Raw genomic sequence first — 20,559 nt, forward strand, 5'->3', positions numbered from 1 at the left:
GGTACCGCTCTGGCGGGAAGGTAAACGGCATTTCCGTGCGCTGCTCTGGTTCGCCACATGACCCGGAAGCTGTACGCTGGCTCCCTCGGCCAATAAAGCGAGATGAGCGCCGCAACCCCAGAGTCGGCCACGACTGGACCTAATGGTCAGGGGTCCCTTTACCTTTACCTTACTACAATGGCAAGAATGTTACTTGCCCCCAAATGGAAAGAAGCAGAAGTCCCAGTAAAGGAGAAATGGATAGAAAAACTTATGGAATATGCAGAAATGGCAAAACTTACTGGAAGAATAAGAAATCAAGATGTCAAGCTTTTTATAAAAGAATGGAAATGGTTTATTGAATATTTACAGATAAATTGTAAACAGATAAAAACATTGGCGGGATTATTGTAATAACCTGCAGTTTCAGAAAAGCATATTTTTAAAGAAGATGAATAAATGAGCAAATTAGGTTAATTTGGATATGCAGAAGATATTAAAAATAAATTCAAGGAACCACAGAAAGTGGGGAATGTTCTGAAATGTCTAAATGATTGTAAAATTAGTGAAATGTATAAAATTAGTGAAATGTATAGGGGACGCGGGTGGTGCTGTGGGTTAAACCACAGAGCCTAGGACTTGCCAATCAGAAGGTCGGCGGTTTGAATCCCCGTGACGGGGTGAGCTCCCGTTGCTCGGTCCCTGCTCCTGCCAACCTAGCAGTTCGAAAGCACGTCAAAGTGCAAGTAGATAAATAGGAACTGCTCCAGCAGGAAGGTAAATGGCGTTTCCGTGCGCTGCTCTGGTTCGCCAGAAGAGGCTTACTCATGCCGGCCACATGACCTGGAAGCTATACGCCAATTCCCTCGGCCAATAAAGCAAGATGAGCGCCACAACCCCAGAGTTGGTCACGACTGGACCTAATGGCCAGGGGTCCCTTTACCCTTTACCTTTTAAACTTGAAAAGTATAAATAAAAAATAAAAAAAATGAAGATGCACCAATTATCAATGGGGACAGCTGTGCATCAATGTAGGGAACAAGTAATCTGAGAGTTGATCCAGCCACTAGGGCATCTGCAATCCAGTATGCCACAACCCAGCCTTCTCCAACAATCCATCTTCCGCTGCAATTAGGCTAAAAAAAATGCATTTATTTAAACAGCTTGTTTTTTTGAAGTCTAATTGCAACGTGAGAGCTGCTTTGGGGAGAGGTCACAGCTGGGAAGAGAAGCCATATCACTTGCCTTTATGCTGTGACTCCACCACAAAAAAACCATGTGCTGCCATTAACCTTGTCTTGGCTACAGCAGAAGGCTCCCCCCCCCCCCCAAGCCTAATTGCAATGGGTAGGGATGGGAAGGTTGATTCAGCTGACAGCGAAAACCAAATGTGCACTTTCTGAAACAATATGAGAACCAAAACGCAGACATCCTTCAAAATTCACACGTCTCTGAATTTTGCAATGCAGTTCTCTCGCCAAGTTGGGATCCATGAAATGTCCATAAAAATCAATATCTTATTATATTGGGGTGGCGGGTGAAATACACTGCAGAAATGTATTAGACAAAATTGCATGGAAACATATGTATTCAGGGGGAAATCACACTAAAATGCTAGCCTTTTTCCATGCAGAAATGTTTGGGACTTAATGTAAGACGGGGAAAATTAGAAATGAGGATGAACAAAATGGACCGATCTCTCTATCCCTAGCAGTTGCCCACATCTCAGCTCTATACCTGTTGCCCTGGTATTTGCTGCTCCTGCCACTAGTTCCTACTGCCTGATTTTTGAAGTTAAACTGGCTGTGTACAAAATACACAGCTATGCTATTATTGCCTATGGGTGCAAATTCTATGTGTGTGTGTGTGTGTGTGTGTGTGTTTCTTTGTCACAGCCCACTGAATAGGGTGTTTGGGTTTTTCTGGAAGACTTTGAAGCAATCCTTTATTTTAACAATTTTTATTTTATCCAACTATTGTACAGAACAATGCACACTTGTAAATATTTTATGGTGCTGGTGCTGCTTTGGAGAACTGCTTTGCAAAATTTTGAGACATGCAGATTTCAAAGGGCAGCTGCGTTTTGAATGTGCATTAGATAAGTCCACATTAAAATGCTCACTGAATCACTAGTTGCTGACACTTGGGGTGTTGTCCATCCATTAGCCCTGACAGCAAGTAACGTTGACCAGTATTGCTCAGTAAGGAGCAAAATCATAGCCCAGTTGGGAGCATCTTGGTCAGATAAACATCCCTAGGTATTTTAAGGGTACAGTGAAATGAAGGTTGATGAGATTTGTCAAAAGGCTGAAGGCGCCTGCTGGCTAACTACTGAAATCCGAAGGGATAAGAAACATTATCCCATCACTGCCAGTAGTGAGATTATGCTTCAATCCTAGACACCCTTACTTGGGAGTATGGCTTGCTTCTGATCAGACTACACTGATAATGGTTAATTGATGTCTGTTTTTAACCTTTTTACGGTTCTTATTGTACAGCTTTAGGTTTTATTGCTGCAATCCACTTTGAGATACATTTTATGATATAGCGGCATAGAAACACTTTAATAAAGAAAGAAATAATCTGCAGAAATTTGGAAACAAGTTTGGAATACCCTTTCTAAAAGATAATAATAATAGTAATAGTAGCAGCAGCAGCCATCATAATAATAATAATAATAATAATAATAATAATAATAATAATAATTTATTACTTGTGCCCCGCCCATCTGGCCGTCCTCCCCAGCCACTCTAGGCAGCTTTCGACAGAATATTAAAAACATGATAAAACATCAAACATTAAAAACTTCCCTAAACAGGGCTGCCTTCAGATGTCTTCTAAAAGTCAGATAGTTGTTTATTTCCTTGACATCTGGTGGGAGGGTGTTCCACAAGGCGGGCGCTAGACCCTCTGTGTGTGTGTGTGTGTGTTGATTTTTTATTTGTTTCTGCATGTTTAAATTTGCATTTTCAGCAGAAGGTAATTTCCCCCGCACAGAACAACTTTGCCAGAACCTGGGCTTGGGAACAGTGACAATCTTGTAGGGGCTTTCAAAAAGGAGAGTTTGGTGCAAGGAACTCCTCCCCCAACACACACACACACACACACACACACACACACACCAATTCTGGAGGCAGAAATACATTTCCCATCGGAATGTAGGGAGCTGCCTAACAGTGAGTCATACTGTTGGTCCACCTATCTCAGATGTTTCTGCATTGGCTGGCAGCATCTCTGCAAGATCTCAAACAGGGATCTCTCTCAGCTCCATGTGGAGATGATGGGGATTGAACCTGGGACCTTCTCCATGCAAGGCAAGTGCTCAACCACTGAGCTATGGTCCTTCCCTTCTCCTATGGCAAGAGTTGTAGCTTACCTTACCTAATTACATTGGCTACATTGGCTCCCAGTACATTGCCGAGGACAATTCAAAGTGTTGGTGTTGACCTTTAAAGCCCTAAACGGCCTCGGCCCAGTATACCTGAAGGAGCATCTCCACCCCCATCATTCTGCCCAGACGCTGAGGTCCAGCTCCGAGGGCCTTCTGGCGGTTCCCTCATTGTGAGAAGCAAAGCTACAGGGAATCAGGCAGAGGGCCTTCTTGGTAGTGGCACCCGCCCTGTGGAACGCCCTCCCATCAGATGTCAAAGAGATAAACAACTACCTGACATTCAGAAGACATCTGAAGGCAGCCCTGTTCAGGGAAGTTTTTGATGTGTGACATCTTAGTGCATTTTTGGTCTTTGTGGAAGCCGCCCAGAGTGGCTGGGGAAACCCAACCAGATGGGCGGGGTACAAATAATAAATTATTATTATTATTATTATTATTATTATTATTATTATTATTATTACTAATTAGGTCTGCAGTCCTCTCCATCGCTTCTTGGTGTGAAGCCCTCTCTACCACTTCAAACTGCCCACACTTCTTAGCACAGCCAGGGGATTCTACAAGGAGCAAAGAGGGCCTTGCAGCATTGCGAGTGATATAGGATGCATGTTTTTAAAAAAGCATGCAGAAATCTTCAGACATCTTGCAGTGCTAAGGTCAGTGGCAGCACCCGCTCCTCAATGATTTGGGGGAAATTTCTTCCACTTCACCACGAAATCAACAGAGCGCTGCACCCGTTTCACACAGGAAGAAACCCAGGAGAGGATTTTGTTCCAACGCTAAGCAGAACCGCAGAATGCAGATAGAACCCGCAGGTGTAACTCTAATATTTAATAGTGGTGGCAATTGTTTTGGGTGGCCCTTCAGGAAGGAGTTGCAGTGGGATACCCCAAAAGACCAGCCTGTCTGCATGACCTCCCCCTATTCTGTGGTTGTCGTTGGGTTTTGCTTTTTAAAGGAAAGGGCACTCTGCTAGAAATGATTCGAATTGACGTCTAGGTGTAACCTTTCCCCCCTTCCAATAGCTTTTATGCAATGCTCCGAAGTAGGGAGGAATTCAGGAAATGATCCGGGAGTCAGGCTTCTAGTCAATTCAGCTTTAATGTTCCAGCCTCTCTGTGGGAGGATGTTGATGGACTGTCTCGCCATTCTCCTGAAATCATTCATTGTGGAATTACAGCCTGCAGCAACTTCAAGTGGTATCACTACCCGCGCTTGATGCCTGTGTTACTTTGCAGGAAATGATCCCTTTCTATAAACGGGCTTTCTCCCCTCCCCCATGTCTCAAAGTTGGAGGGGCATTTCATCCCCTCCATTCCTGCCATGCTTCAGCACACAATAACCCAGGGTCAAAGTGAGGATTGTGCAAGATGCCATCTTGACTGCGAGAACAGAAGGCCAGAGCAGATAGGTCTTTGGTCTGATCCAGCTGGGCTGTTTTGCTCACAATGCCGTGGGGAGAAAGAGGATAGGAAAGTATTTTTCCTTCCCTGAAAATCATCCACCAGCCTTGGCAACCAGTATGGCCAACAGTCAGAGATGGCAAGAGTTGCAATCCAATAATATAATATTTTATTGGACTGGGAATTGATGGAGGAAGAAGTGAAAGAAACGATGATTAAATGGTCTCAGGATCTCAGACATACTATCTATCTAGAGCAATGGGAGAAACTCTGGTGAGAAGATATACAATTTACTGCCTCATATACAATTAAAGAAAATTTTGTAAAGATGTTCTATAGGTGGTACTTAACACCAGTTAAGTTGGCAAAGATATATAAATTGAAACCCAACCTCTGTTGGAGATGTGGTGGAGAAACAGGAACAACAATACACATGTGGTGGAGGTGTGGGGAAATTAAGAAATTTTGGATAGTAGTACATGAAGAACTAAAGAAGATGTTGAAAATATCAATAACAAAGAAACCAGAGGCCTATCTCCTTGGACTGACGGATGAAGAGATACCACGGGGGGTGGGGGGGTGGGGGAGAGTTTTCCTATATGTAAGTACAGCTGCTAGAATAGTGATTGCTGCTAGGTGGAAGTCACAAACTATACCCACAAAGGGGGAATGAATTTTTAAACTAAATGAATATTTATTTTTGGCAAAATTAACCGCTATAATAAGAAATCAGTTGAATCAAAATTTTTAAAAAGAAGTGGAAATGTTTTGATGAATATATGGCAAAATATTGCTGAAAGAAATGCTAATATGCCTAGATTAAAATGTGAAGTACTGGATGGAAGAAAAATTAGTAACGAAAGCTAATAAGAATATATAGATGATTTGAGAAGACTGTAGAATACGAAGATTATTGCAAATTGTAGAATGTGGAGGAAATCGAGTGGGGGCGGAGGGAAGTGGGAGGAGGGAGAAAAGAATAATATGATGGATTGGGGAAATATAAATGTAAATGTATGGGGGGATGGGGAGGAAATGGTGTTGGCTTTAGTACATTTGTATTGTAATGTAATAGGTGAAAACCAATAAATAAATAAATAAATAATAATGATAAAATAATAATCTGGAGGGCACTGAGCTAAGGAAGCATGTCCTACATCGTCGAAGGCTGTCCTCAATTCCTCCCAGTTCCCTGGCTGTGTGAGCAGCGCCAAAGAAACCCAGTGCCTGCCTCTATCCAGAGTGAGAGGCCTGAGGTCATTCTGGTCCATGGTGGTCCCCAAAGTACGTGGCTTTTTCAGAGGGAGCCGTTAGGCTGCCTCTCTGCCTCCTTTTAACACAGCATTTTAAGAAGGCAGCATTTTCAGTAAGTGGGATATATAGGAAATGCAAGGAGCCACGTGGAATCGCAGGAAAGACTGCTGGGAGCAAAACATGCTAAAAGCTGGAAATTCTCTAGGAAGGTTTGTGTCCTCCACCTCAGAAGAGAGGCAGACAGAGAGAAGCACTTTAAACCTAGATTGCCCTGAAGAAGACGAGCAAAACAAACTTGATTTGCTCACACCTTTTAAATTGTCCAGAGCCTTAGGATCTCAGAGGGCTTGGCTAAGGTCTGTTGCAAAGGTGAATGGTGGAAGAGGAACCACATAGAGAAGTGACATTACATTTGTGTGCTTAGTGTGCATTTAAGATGCCTGGTTTTCTCCATGCAAATAGCAGTCAAGGGAGGGGGGCATTCAGGGTAATGCATGAGAGGGAGAGGGAGTTTATTCTATTTCCTCCATGCTGCAGTCCCAATGAAAATGGCCTCCCTCCCTGTTATTAGCCCTGAGAGATCACTTATGGTTGGAGCCACAAAGTTTAAGATGCTGTTTTCTAGGACTCCCTGGCTGAGGCTGCAGCATGGTGTGAAAGGATTTGCATTCATTCCCATGCAACCTAGTCCTAATTCTCATTGAGCTCACCTACATCTGTGACTGCTATTTACATAAGGGGAAAAAAATAGGCCTGTAAAATGTGTGTATTCATGTAACTTCACATCTCTTTTGGCTCAGAGAGCCAGACTGCAGGGCTGTGTCTGCTAGTGCAAAAGCCACAAACCCAAGGGTACAGAAGAACAGCAACACACTTCCTGGGAATTTCCACTTTTAAAAAATAAGCAGAAGTTTCTAGTTCTTATGGGTGCAGAGATATAATAATAATAATAATAATAATAATAATAATAATAATAATAATTTATTTGTACCACGCCCATCTGGCTGGGTTTCCCCAGCCACTCTGGGCGGCTTCCACAAAGAGCGCCTCCAACTCCCAGCCTCTCTAGACGGTCCAGAAGGATGTTATGGTCGATTGCATCAAAGGCCGCTGAGAGATCCAGCAGAACTAGGAAACAGCTCTCATGCTTGAAAGGGTGTGGTCAACACTGACTGAAAACTACAAAGACAGAGGGTTGGTATGAAATAACGTAAAACCATTTTTGCAGGCAAAAAATAAAATAAAAATCAATGGGGGGGTGACAACAAATTTTCCACACCCAGGTACCACCTGACCTTCCTATGCCTTTGTACATGGCGCCATAACTATGACATACTGGATTGAGAAGAATGGAAGGTGAGAGGTGGGATGGGCACACTGGCTTGCTGATCAGAAGGTTGGCGGTTCGAATCCCCGCGACGGGGTGAGCTCCTGTTGCTCCGTCCCAGCTCCTGCCAACCTAGCAGTTCGAAAGCACGTCAAAGTGCAAGTAGATAAATAGGGACCGCTCTGGCGGGAAGGTAAACGACGTTTCCGTGCGCTGCTCTGGTTCACCAGAAGTGGCTTAGTCATGCTAGCCACATGACCCGGAAGCTGTACGCAGGCTCCCTCGGCCAATAAAGCGAGATGAGCGCTGCAACCCCAGAGTCATCCGCAACTGGACCTAACATTCAGGGGTCCCTTTACCTTTACCTTTAGGGCACTGCTGAAATCTGAAAGACCAAACTCTGCCCCTGACTGTAGCTCCACTACACCGCCCCCCTCCCCATTTGCTTGATGATGTACAGAGAATCCTGGTGGGTAGAGCTGAGAGAGATTAAACCCACCTCCAGTTTCATCTAACCGGGTCTCTGAAATACAACACAGGCCAGCATGCTTACTCAGAGTCAAATCTTGCATGGCTGTGGTTTTGCCATTCACTGACCTGGCAGTGACCAGCAGCATTTTTAGCCCAGGAAGACTGTTGCCAAGACTATTCTAGGCATAAGGTCTACTGGTCACAGAATCTAGCTCTATTTGGCACAGAATTTTAGTTTGTCAGGGTATAGCGTGTTTGTTTGTTTGTTTTAAATTAACAGCAGTCAAAACACGAATGGAGGCGGGGTGGCAGACATCCCATAATCAGCCCACCCATGCACTCAGCTCAAACCATGTGGTTCCATTGTTCACACACAGCCTCCGGGTGCTTGGAAGCCAATCATGTCTGAAGGGCACCATAATGAAAGTGTTTGAGGAAGGGAAGGAGACAATTGAATGGCTGCTTTAAAGATTAAAGCTGGGAATGAGATTTGCTTGGCCTCTTCCACAAGCAAGGACCAGCAAAATTAACTTCTGCCCTTCTGCTTTTGTGCAAACTTCCATGGAAATTGGGGAGAAAGAAAGCGCGGGGTTGCAAACTCCATCTGCGCCCCCTTCCCCCTCCCCAAAAAATCTCCTTGCTTTTTTTTTAATTCCCTGCCACGGACGGCTTGCAAGAAAAAGCAAATGCTTTATAATCAACAGACACATACACAAAATTATGTAAGAACTGGCGGAGCTCGGTAAGCCAAGTGATTATATAAAGTAGTGAAAGCAAAGACTTATTTAATTTCGATCCAGCCACAAGACGGGCTTCCTGGTGCAATGAGGGTAGGATTAGTCATTCTTGGGAAATGCCATGCACGTTCGGGAAGATAAGCTGCCTTTCTTTTGTGATGTGACACCACACAGCCTTCCCTCGAATAAAAGATTTATGCCACAAGGAAGGCAGAATTCAGATCCACAAGCCCGATTCCTTCTCACCTTGCTGTTTCTTTTGGTGCTGTTCTCCAACATTTCTATTCAGTTTAAAATGCAGTGCAGGACAGAATCCTCAGCACTAATAATAATAATAATAATAATAATAATAATAATAATAATAATTTATTATTTGTACCCCGCCCATCTGGCTGGGTTTCCCCAGCCACTCTGGGCGGATTCCACAAAGACCAAAAATACACTAAGATATCACCCTTCAAAACTTCCCTGAACAGGGCTGCCTTAAGATGTCTTCTGAATGTCAGGTAGTTGTTTATCTCTTTGACATCTGATGGGAGGGCGTTCCACAGGGCGGGCGCCACTACTGAGAAGGCCCTCTGCCTGGTTCCTGTTGGTTTCTGCTTTCTTCACTGAGCAGCGAATGCATGTCACAAGACATTGTTTACTTTCCACAGTCAGAGTTACTGTTGGGTTCCCACGGGAATGGGAGACTGGATGTGACGTACACTGGTTTCCAGTTTTTCAGTGTTCTCTCAGTTCCCTTTGTGTCGAGAGGAGTTGCTTTTCTGCTCTCACAGAGGCAAGATGTATGTTTGTATGCTCTCAGCATAGCTTGTAAATAAACTTCAGCATGTAGCACATTACCTGCTTATCCTTTTGCTGCGTGACTACGCTCTGCTTGGGCTCAAGATAAGACGAGCCTGTATCAGCTCCAGATGGGCAGGAGCTGATCAAAATCTCACAGTTCCCTGTAGCTTTGCTTCTCGCAATGAGGGAACCGCCAGAAGGCCCTCGGAGCTGGACCTCAGCATCCGGGCAGAATGATGGGGGTGGAGACGCTCTTTCAGGTATACTTAGACAGATCCTGAGGCTCTGCTGTTGTTCAGTGTCAGGGACAGAGAAGCAGAGGAGGAATGGTGGAGACCGACTCCCCAGCCTGACCCTTCCAGAGAAGAAGACAACAGTTCAGAATTACAACAGGGGTTTGAGGAAGATCACAGCTCAGAGGCAGGTGAGGGGGAGAAGCTGGGAAATAATGGGAGAGGAGGAGGAGGAAGAATAACCACCAGGGAAGCAACAGCTCAGTGTCTTTAGAAACCATTCCAGATTCCCCCCTCCCAGAACCCGGCAAGCCTTGAAAGTAGGAGAGCAAAGAGCTCAAAGGCAGAGGGCACTTTTCAGCACCCATAAGTAATACTGCATGAAGGGAGAAAGGGGCGGGTGGAGACTCACTCGGGACAATGCCATTATTCCAAGATGCTGCATTTCCAAGCCTCTCTCTGTGAATATTGAATAAAAAGCAGCTGGTAAGAACTTCTCCTTGTCTTATCCGTTCCTGGCAACCTGCCACGGGGGTTTCTGTACACCCATGTACAGCCCACATCTTCAGCACCTGCATGGGCTGGGTGTCGGGAGCACCTTCTCTGACCTTCCGATCGCAGGAACGCAGGAACAGCAGAGCAGCATTCCCAAGGAATAGGTCCTGGAGCTGTGGACTCACATTTGCTCATGTGAGCACCTCAAAAGCAGCAGAGTAACGGAAGCAAAAAGGTCCATATAGTTAAAGCTATGGTTTTCCCAGTAGTGATGTATGGAAGTGAGAGCTGGACCATAAAGAAGGCTGATCGCCAAATAATTGATGTTTTTGAATTATGGTGCTGGAGGAGACTCTTGAGAGTCCCAAGGACTGCAAGAAGACCAAACCTCTCCATTCTGAAGGAAATCAGCCCTGAGTGCTCACTGGAAGGACAGATCCTGAAGCTGAGACTCCAATACTTTGGCCACCTCATGAGAAGAGAAGACTCCCTGGGAAAGACCCTGATGTTGGGAAAGATGCAGGGCACAAGGAGAAGGGTGTGTGTGGCTTATGGCTCTCCAGATATATGGCTCTCCAGACTCCAACTCCCATCAGCCCCCACCAGTGTTACCAATGGTCAAAGATATGGGAGTTGTGGTCCAGCAGTGGCAACCACAGCTCCAGCAAAGGAGGCGTTTGCTTCTGCTGTGGAAAAAAAAGTACTGGGGCTGTGCTCCCAAATGTATCTGTTGCACTATGTCACTGCCAGGTTGAGTCCTTGGCATCTACAATTAAAAGCATCTAAAGGCAAGAATTTGGGGAAGGATCCCTGCCTGAGATCGTGGAAAGCCTTTGTCCGTCAAAGTACAATATGCAACTCTGGGCTAGAGGCAGGTTGGTGTGATTCATTGTAAGTTAGGGATGGGAGCCTGTGCAGACTGAAATAGAGCTATCCTTTGAAATTTGCTCCTCTCTGAATTTTGCAATGCAACCCATGGGTCAAGTAATATTCACAAAAATGCATAAATTTGGGCAGAGTGTACATTTCTTTAAAAGGCATAGATTAGTGAAAATAATGAGCAAAAATGCATTATGTCAGGGAGAATTGCTTTGCGATTATTAATTAATTAATCAATGAAACTCACCTGAGGATCACAGGTTGGTTTAAAATATAAAAACAAAAATAATACCATAGTAACAAACAAAAACAGCAACCCCTCCCAGCACACAGAGTTTAAAAGGCCATAGATTGTTTAATTAGCCAAAGGCCTTGGAGAAGAGGAATATTTTTGACTGGTGTCTCAAGATATATAGCAAAGGCACCAGGTGAGCCTCCCTGGAGAGAGCATATTAGGGGGAAATGCACAGAAAAGTGTGAATATTTGTAGGAATTTGAACTAAAACTATGATGAATTTTCATGAGCACTTTAAAAAAAAATGGCCAACTGATGTGGAAATGTGGAGATCCGAGCATAAGATTTTTTAAAATGAGAAATTGATACATTGGTCTCTCCCTGCTTGCAGCCCTCTAAGTAATGTTGGACACCAGTTCCCATCAGGTTCCACCAGCATGGCCAGCAGTCAGAGATGATGGGCGCAGTAGTTCAAAACATCTGCAGTGGACAGCCCCGCTTCCCCATCCTCATTGTAAATCATTTTCATATGTCCAGATCTCTTTCTGCTCAGCCACAAAGTCAATGACGGGCCTTGATCGAGTAGCTGTTTGCTCCGCTTGCTTCTGCACACGAAGACTGTCTCAGTTTGAGACCGCAGAATCCGAAATGCAAAGGAAAGGAAGGGAGGATAGGATGTCTAACTCAACGGGAGGCTGGTGGTTTATTGATCCATGTCAAGTTACCTGGATTACAGGCACTCTATTAAAGTAAAGAGCTGAGGCAATTAAAAGGCAGAAGGAAGAGATCTGCAGGGCTGCACACGAAGGAGGCATAATGATACCAGCCGTCCTGAAAGAACAAGGCAAAACGTCTGTCTAGATCGTGTTCTGTTTCTCCTGTGGGAGATGGGATGCCTCTGGATATTAACTGCTGGGAATCACAACTGGGGAGAGCACAGTTGTACTTGGGCCATACAATCACATGATGAAAGAATTGTAAGGGTCCCCAAGGCTGATCTAGGCTAACTCCCTGAAATGTAGGAATCAGAGCCGAAGAATCTCTGACAGATGACCATCCAACCTCTGCTTAAAAACCTCCAGTAAAGGAGAGCCCCCTTCTGAGGTCCCATAGGCAACTGATTGGACAATTTGTGAGAACTGGATGCTAGACCAGATGGGCTTTTTTTTGTATGCTCTTATTTACACAAAAGTTTGTCCCCATTTTACAGGGCGAAACATTAAGGCAACACAGGCCAGGAAAGGCAAACTCTGACAGATCACAGGGTGGGATATGATCCGATGTTCTGGATCATGCCAACTTTAAGAGCTTTTAAGTATGGTCCCCTGACTTCCATTGATGTCACAGCAGGGTTACCCCTATGCATGATAAAGGAAGCATGCATCTTTTGGAGTGTTAAGGAGTAAAGCTGATCCACCCTCAGAGAAGCCTATCGCCATTGTTTCTTCATGATCCAGAGAATCTTTCCTATGGGATGTGGGACAGAGGCCAGTCTTTGGTTGGAGAAAGACTTTAGCCTATGGCTTGGCACGCATACAAGCCTTGGCAATAGGCGATGGTAAATGTACTCAGCCTGGGATCTGAAGAACTTCTGTCAGTCAGAGTAAAGGGGTCAGCAAACTTTTTCAGCAGGGGTCCCTCAGACCTTGTGGGGGGCTGGACTGTATTTTGAAAAAAATAATGAACAAATTCCTATGCCCCACAAAGAACCCAGAGATGCATTTTAAATAAAAAGACACATTCTACTCATGTAAAAACACGCTGATTCCTGGACCATCTGTGGGCTGGATTTAGAAGTTGATTGGACCGGATCTGGCCCCCGGGCCTTAGTTTGCCTACCCATGGAGCAGACCATCTACTCTGGCAAAATCACTACATGAGACCAGAGCAGTGACTGGATAATTTTGCTGTGTGTGTCCCAACATTGGAATGATTGAACTATTCAGTCATGCCTGATGGAGAGCAGGTATGGAGCAGAATTATTCCTTCCTATGGAATGGGGCAGATCCAAAGCAGTAAATCATACAGAAACGCAGCAAACATTACTGAATTCATTTTGCGTAGCGCATTCCTATCCCCCAGCACAGAGACTGCATTCCCACTCCCCACTTTACAGCTCCCAAAAGTTGCTGCTGCTTTTTTAAACAGAACAGCCTCAAGCTACCCAAATTCTCCTTTGAAAATGGTACTTGAGAGACGGCCACCCTTTGTGCCTTCAGTGCTATTCTTTTGCCTCGCAAAAATCCAGCTCATTTCCAAGTGGCTCTTTTTTAGTTTTCTTTTGCTGTTGTTGCAACCACGGTCTGTTGCCATAGAGCGTGGATCTGACAATGTAAGCAGAGAAATGTAATTTCGAGGCGGGAAGGAAGTAGGATGCTTGTTTAACCCGATGTCTCTTGACATTTTCCTAACAAGAGAAAGAATAACTTAAAGGGATGAAAGGAGGGAGGGAGAGCAGGTGGGTTCCTTTCTAGCTGTTTTTAACTCCTATCCAAAGGAGGAAACAGCATTGGACCAGATGCATGGGGTCAAGCAGCTGAGTAGTATCCAATAGCTGTTTCTGACTTTCCCTGTTTGGAGCACATGCTTTCAGTCCTCGTTTAGTTAAGCAAAGCTAGGAATAACCTCGTTTAGTTAACCTGTTTAGTTAACCATAAAGAAGGCTGGTCGCCGAAGAATTGATGCTTTTGAATTATGGTGCTGGAGGAGACTCTTGAGAGTCCCATGGACTGCAAGAAGATCCAACCTCTCCATTCTTAAGGAAATCAGCCCTGAGTGCTCACTGGAAGGACAGATCCTGAAGCTGAGGCTCCAAGACTTTGGCCACCTCATGAGAAGAGAAGACTCCCTGGAAAAGACCCTGATGTTGGGAAAGATGGAGGGCAGAAGGAGAAGGGGACGACAGAGGACGAGATGGTTGGACAGTGTTCTTGAAGCTACAAACATGAGTCTGACCAAACTGCAGGAGGCAGTGGAAGACAGGAGTGCCTGGTGTTCTCTGGTCCATGGGGTCATGAAGAGTCGGACACGACTAAATGACTAAACAACAACAACAAGTTAACCCATGCCACTCTCCTCAACCTCCACATGTCAGCCTGGCTTTCCCCTAGAGAGGCAATGCAAGCAAAGAGCATGTGTGGCATCTGAACACACAGTGAGGAACCTCTACCTTCCCCTGTAGCAACCCACCCCAAGGATTTGCTTATACAGTGGTACCTCGGGTTAAGAACTTAATTCGTTCTTGAGGTCCATTCTTAACCTGAAACTGTTCTTAACCTGAAGCACCGCTTTAGCTAATGGGGCCTCCCACTGCCGCCGTGCGATTTCTGTTCTCATCCTGAAGCAAAGTTCCTAACCCGAGGTACTATTTCTGGGTTAGTGGAGTCTGTAACCTGAAGCATCTGTAACCCGAGATACCACTGTAATAACATAAAAGCCTACTGGATCAAGCCAATAACCCACACAGTCCAGCATTCTGTGCTCCCAGTGGCCAACCAGAGCCTTAATGTTAAGTTGTCTAAAGTTTTCCAGTTCCAAGTGACAAGCTGTTGAGTAGCCACTAACAGAGATAACCTATCAGTTCTTTGTAAAGGAAGCTCTTAGTCAGAAAGGGACAACAACCCCAGTTGTGGATTCCGCAACCCTTATTGTTGAGTGATCTCCCTTCTCTCCTTGAAAACCAGAGTGCAGAACTTTGATGCCTCGTCACAAGACTACCACACGTCATAAAAGGTACCCTTGATGCTAAAACCCCACCATATTTAGGTGAGACTTGAGTGCTGATCTTGGACTCATCTACATTTTTTTAAAAAGCGTTATAACACTGTGACACAAGATGACACTCTGGAGTTTGATCCTTCAGCAACGTGATTTCCCATTATGAGTTTTACAACATGTTTTCCTGATTATTATTTTTTATGTGTCTAGATCCAGCCCTTGTTACATTTGCCTGGTGTTAAATGGATTCATTTCAGTATGTTTCCATCAATTCTTGCTGATAGGAATCTGAGTGTTATTTTGTGTCTGTATTTTTCACCGTTCTCCTAAGCCAATCTCAGCACTCAAGTCTTCCTCCTAAATTCTTTTCAGTGCTATACCAGGTGACTGCTCTGCTTTTGCTTTGGGTGCCTTCATTTATCTCTCTCTCACAACACTGATCCTGCCTCCCCTTACTGATTCTGCTACACATGCCATTTCTCATTTCTCACTGACTGACGGGAACCCATGAGGAATGGTTGAAAGACCTGGGTGTGTTTAGCTTGGAGAAGAGAAGGTGAAATGGAGACATGATTTCTGTCTTCAAGTACCTGAAGGGCTGTCAAATGCATGAGGCAAGTCTGTCCCAACATCAAATGGCCCTTCTTCTTAGGAGGGTTCTCCGACCATTAAGCCTAAATCTGCTTTCCTGAAATTTGCATCTCTTTATTCTAGTCCCATTCTCTGGCGCAATATAGAACAAGCAAGTCTTAGTGGACTCTCCTTTTCTTGGTGGTGTTTTCAGCAGAGATTGGGTGGGGCATTTGTCTGAGAAGCTGTAGCTGCCAGATTCCTGAGCAGGGATGGTAAGATTGGATGACACCCAAGAACTTTCCCCATCTTAAATTCTATAATAATTCCACCTCCATTCTTCTCTCATGTGCCTCATTTTGGTCTAGGTTTTTATCTTGAAATTTTATCTATTGCTCTACTATTCTTTATCGTGTTATGGATGATTTGCACCAACAGTAATTTCTGAAGAAGGAACTTGGTTTGGAATCAGAAGGGTTGCAGATTTCAATGCAGATTTTTAATGAGGGAGTAGATATCCCTCATTTGAACTGCACTCACAACTGTCATTTACTGCACAGAATGCCCCCAGGTCGCATTTGTTCACAAAATACGTCCGGCAGTAAAGAGCTCCCTGGAGCATTTAAAGACTATTGCAGAGGCTTCCTGCTCCAATAGTTTAAAATGTTCCCAGTGGCATTCTTACTGCAGGAAACATGTGAGCACAGTTCCTGGAGTAAATCTGCTATTACTCCTTGCTTCAGTCACGGGGAAAGATATACCGTACCTCTGCCTTCTTTCTGAAGCGAGGGCAGGCAAAGCTTTATTATTTATTAGTTATTTAAGGCAGCACACACGATCACTTCCTTCCCCATGTTATTCCCACAACAACTCTGTGAAGCAGACTAGGCTTAGTGACTGGACCCCTAAGTGATATGGCTAGGAGGGGAGTTGAACTAGAGTCCCCCCACCAGCCCTAGTTAGGGATGAGGGGGAGACACACATTTACACGCAAATCCGGCCAATTTGCTGTTTCCTGAAACAATCCTTGAACCGAAACACAACCATCCTTCAAATCCTCCAATTTTTGCATTGTGGTTATCCCACCGAGTTGTTGGCGTCCGTCTTTCTCAAAAGATAACGGAGTATGCCTCTAGGGAAGGGGGGGGGTCAAACCATTTCATCAGCAGCACCAAAATGCCCTCTTTGGGGTACAACCCTGAGCAGTGTGTGTGGAGGTCCTGGGCTGCCCAGATGACAAGACAAGCAAGTCCTTCACTGATGCAGTCCAAAGGAAAACAGAGCAAGCTGTTTGGCACCAGCTTGGCTGCAGGAGTTGTTGGAAGGTGGCGAGCAAGGCATCATTCAACCACCTTACGGACTTCACTCCAGATTTGTGTACTGTCGACTCCTTAGCATCTTCTTCACCCAAAGATGAAGGCAGTGAAGGTTTAGGACCAGAGTTTCCCTTCCCCATCCCTTCCCCTTCCCACCTCAATTCCCTCTACAGCACGTGCAGACAGGGGTAGAGGAAGGGGCTGCGGTGGGTGCGGTCTGCTCTGGGTGTCACCACTGAGGGGGGTGACAAAATGCCAGGCAGCACTCACTGCAGGGCCTGCAGCACGCCTGAGCCATATGTCTCTCCAGGGAGAGACGCAGTGGCTTGGGCACGTGCAGGCTCTGCACTGCCCAAATGGGCCTCCTGCTTCCTCCTTCCCAGCTGTAGGGCGCTGAGTGTAAGGAGGCAGGCAGACTCCGGAGACCCCGCAGTGCGGCTTGCGCCACCCCTGGGTGCGCTGCCCCAGGTGCCCGAGCGGCTTCCTCTGCCACTGCATGCAGAAACTTCTTTCTTGACAATTGGAACCACTATTGATCTCCTCTGCTCATCCTGTCTTTTGAATGCAAGTCCCTAACTCAGCAGGGGTTGATACCCATTGGCTACCCTGACCTGGTTTAGCCAGCCCGTCAGAGGGGTTTCCTGGGGTGTGGCCGAGGTCGCATGCTGGCCCCTTCTAGTAGCCACAGGTGAGAGCTGAGTGCAGGTTGGGTACCAAAGGTGGACAAACTACCTCAGAAGGAGCACAACAACCAGGTTCACTCTAGTTCAGGCAAACACGTAGTTCCTCTTCAAATCTCCTGTATTCCCATAAAATCTGCATTCTGGAATGTTAGTTATGAAACTCCCCTCCCCCCCCCAAAAAAAAAAAAAGCCGCAAGAGGGATATCCCTCTGCACATGCTTATTACTGGCTGGAAGAACAAGAGGACAAGTAAAGGGTGTAATTATAGCCATGGAACTTTTCTCAGTTCAGGCACAACCTGCCAGTAGTGTAGAACGGAAACCCCCGCTGAATGACTGGGGTTCTGAATCATGTAGGAAGCCTTTCTCAACTTCCATAGGAGAAACAAGTGGTGGTCAATCTCCAGGAATCTTATCCCAGCACAGAGTACTAGGAGACATCTGTACTACTGAGAAGTGATTCATTGGAGCAGTCCCCACCTCTAGCTATCCTCTGTGGCACTTCATGGGATTTTGCATAGGAATCTGATTTCTACTGAGTCATACCAAAGGTCTATCAAGTTCGGTATCTTCTACGATGAATGGCAGTGGCTCTCCAGGGTCTCAGGCAAAGTTCTTTGCCCACCCCTACCTAGTGATGTCATGGATTGAACCTGGAACCTCAGGGTGGCTAACACAGCTCATAACCCCTTCCTTGCTGTATGTATGCTTTTAAAAAGGAGGCAAAAATGAGTCCTTTTCACACCTACTGACTTCCACAATTACTTTAGGTCAGTGTGCTCCTAGTGGGTTAAACCACAGAGCCTAGGACTTGCTGATCAGAAGGTCGGTGGTTCGAATCCTCACGACGGGGTGAGCTCCCGTTGCTTGGTCCCTGCTCCTGCCAACCTAGCAGTTTGAAAGCACGTCAAAGTGCAAGTAGATCAATAGGTACCACTCTGGCGGGAAGGTAAACAGCGTTCCGTGCGCTGCTCTGGTTCACCAGAAGCGGCTTAGCCATGCTGGCCACATGACCCGGAAGCTGTATGCCGGCTCCCTCAGCCAATAAAGCAAGATGAGCACCGCAACCCCAGAGTCAGCCACGACTGGACCTAATGGTCAGGGGTCCCTTTACCTTTACCTTTAGTGCGCTCCTAAGTAATGTGTTCCTACAGACGCATGGAACAAAATTTATTCTGCCTTGATTATGGAGAAGGATGTTGCTCCTTGACTTTCTTTGGCATCCCCTCTGGGCCTGGGATACATTGCTAGGACAGGAAACTGCCTTTGTTCTCCTACGGATCTGCGAGACATTTAGTCCTGAAGTGCTTCCTTTTAGAAACAAGGGTCGCTTTGTTGCTTTTCTTTCTTTCTTTTTTGCCATTTTGCAGCTGGCTAAAAGCAATGCTACTTGTTTGACACTGATATTGATTCAAAGTTTGCTTGCACTTAAATTCATGCCTGAGTAAACTTTAAGAACACATGCAGAATTCCTCCCATCCACCGTGACATCAAAATAAACCTCCACTCTGTAGGCTCCATCCACAAACCCATCTGAGCACAGTGTTTTGGCAAAATTCAACTCCCTTAAACCCAAGAACCCAAGTTCCACTTGTTTTGTAATTAGAGGCATTAGTTCCCCACACACCAGACACTCTGGAACACTTAGCACACCTTCCTGAAGCTGAAATGTGCTGCCTGATCCACAAACCACTTGAGCCTTCTGGAAGTCAGGATGCATGTGCCAATCAATGATTAAGTCGCTCAACCTAAAGAGTTGAAGTCAAAGGATGCTACTCTATCCATGCCTGCATACTTCCAATAAACACGAATAGCCTTTGCCCGTAAGACTGTAAGGGTATCCACAGTTAGCTCAAAGCTAATTTTAGGAATGCACTGAAAATCACTTCTGTGGAAAAACACAGCATTTTGGGTTGCACACTGCAGTCCTATGCAAAGTTCCCAGTGGAGCCCCAATGACTTAACTTCCCATTCATAGTAATGGAGTGCAGCTCTCAGCTGTTAATGTCTTCTCTCATCCACTTGCCAGCCCAAATGCCTTGGTTTGCCCTCGTTATGTTATCCACCATCAGGAACACTGGCACACGTTTAGGAACGTGTGTGCCCCTTCTAGGAACAAGCCAATAAAACCCTACACGGCTGAACAGTAGCCCTGGTGGCATTTCTCAACAATGTGGCATTTTATCTCAGCATGCAGCCGTGCAAATGATTCTTTTGCACATGTACTGGTTTGCTTCGCTATGAATTAACATGGAACTCCACACTCTTCTTTTCCAGTCTATTATACCTGTGAGCAACTTCAGGGAATGTTTTAGCATGTTTTGCACACTTAATAACCATGGAAAGCCAGTTCCTCCCTCATAACCAGGCAAGTGTGTATTATGTGTGCAAACTCAGAAAAGAAAAGAAAAGGCACAATATGTCAATTGGGCAAAAGCTTGCATTTCTTGAGAAGCTCTACTTTCCTTTTTGTTTAAAAGCAAATTTCTAGTCCCCATTGTTGAGTGAAATTTTTTGTAACATATGGGGAAATCCCAGGACCCCAGTGAATTCCTGAATAAGATTTCCAGTGGTCAGAGAATGAATTTCAGTGCCCTGGCTAGATAGCTCCTTGCCTCTTGAGCAGCAAAAGCAGACTAAATTAAAACTAAATAGTAAACATTTCAGACTTAATCATCTAAATAATAAAGAGAAATCATGCAAATCTGCTGGATTTGTACAGTTTATACAGTTTGCAGAGCTCAGCTTCCCATTTCATTGGGGCAGACGGCACTCAGCTTTGCTTTTGAATCTTACGACAATTTCACAGATTACGCAGGCAACAAACCTGGGTTTGCAGGTGAGCATACTTGCAGCGTGGATCCCGGAGCCAAACTCCACCAGCTCACAATTGCACATGTGGGACTCATGTATGTTTGTTGCATATACACTACACTTTCCTAAAAACCGTAGATGTTCCTTTACACCGTGTCATGTGGGAAACAGCCTTTACAGAATTGCAAGCAGCTCTCCTGTAAAGTTCAGCAAGCTTGCTGGCTTCGGTCATCTGGGAGCAGCGGCACGCAAGGACTCCCGACGAGAGAG

General features: G+C 45.3%; 1 protein-coding gene and 1 long non-coding RNA gene across 2 annotated transcripts in view; one reads left to right on the forward strand and one right to left on the reverse strand.

Annotated features, from left to right (window-relative positions):
• Positions 1–20,559, forward strand: part of LOC310680771 — a 506,863-nt gene that overhangs the window by 227,514 nt on the left and 258,790 nt on the right. The window lies entirely within an intron of this gene.
• The window catches only part of NTSR1 (neurotensin receptor 1), a 117,508-nt gene that overhangs the window by 94,905 nt on the left and 2,044 nt on the right, over positions 1–20,559 (reverse strand). The window lies entirely within an intron of this gene.

This window comes from Podarcis tiliguerta, assembly GCF_965153285.1.
Source record: "Podarcis tiliguerta genome assembly, chromosome: 6".
NCBI classification, from domain to species: domain Eukaryota; kingdom Metazoa; phylum Chordata; class Lepidosauria; order Squamata; family Lacertidae; genus Podarcis; species Podarcis tiliguerta.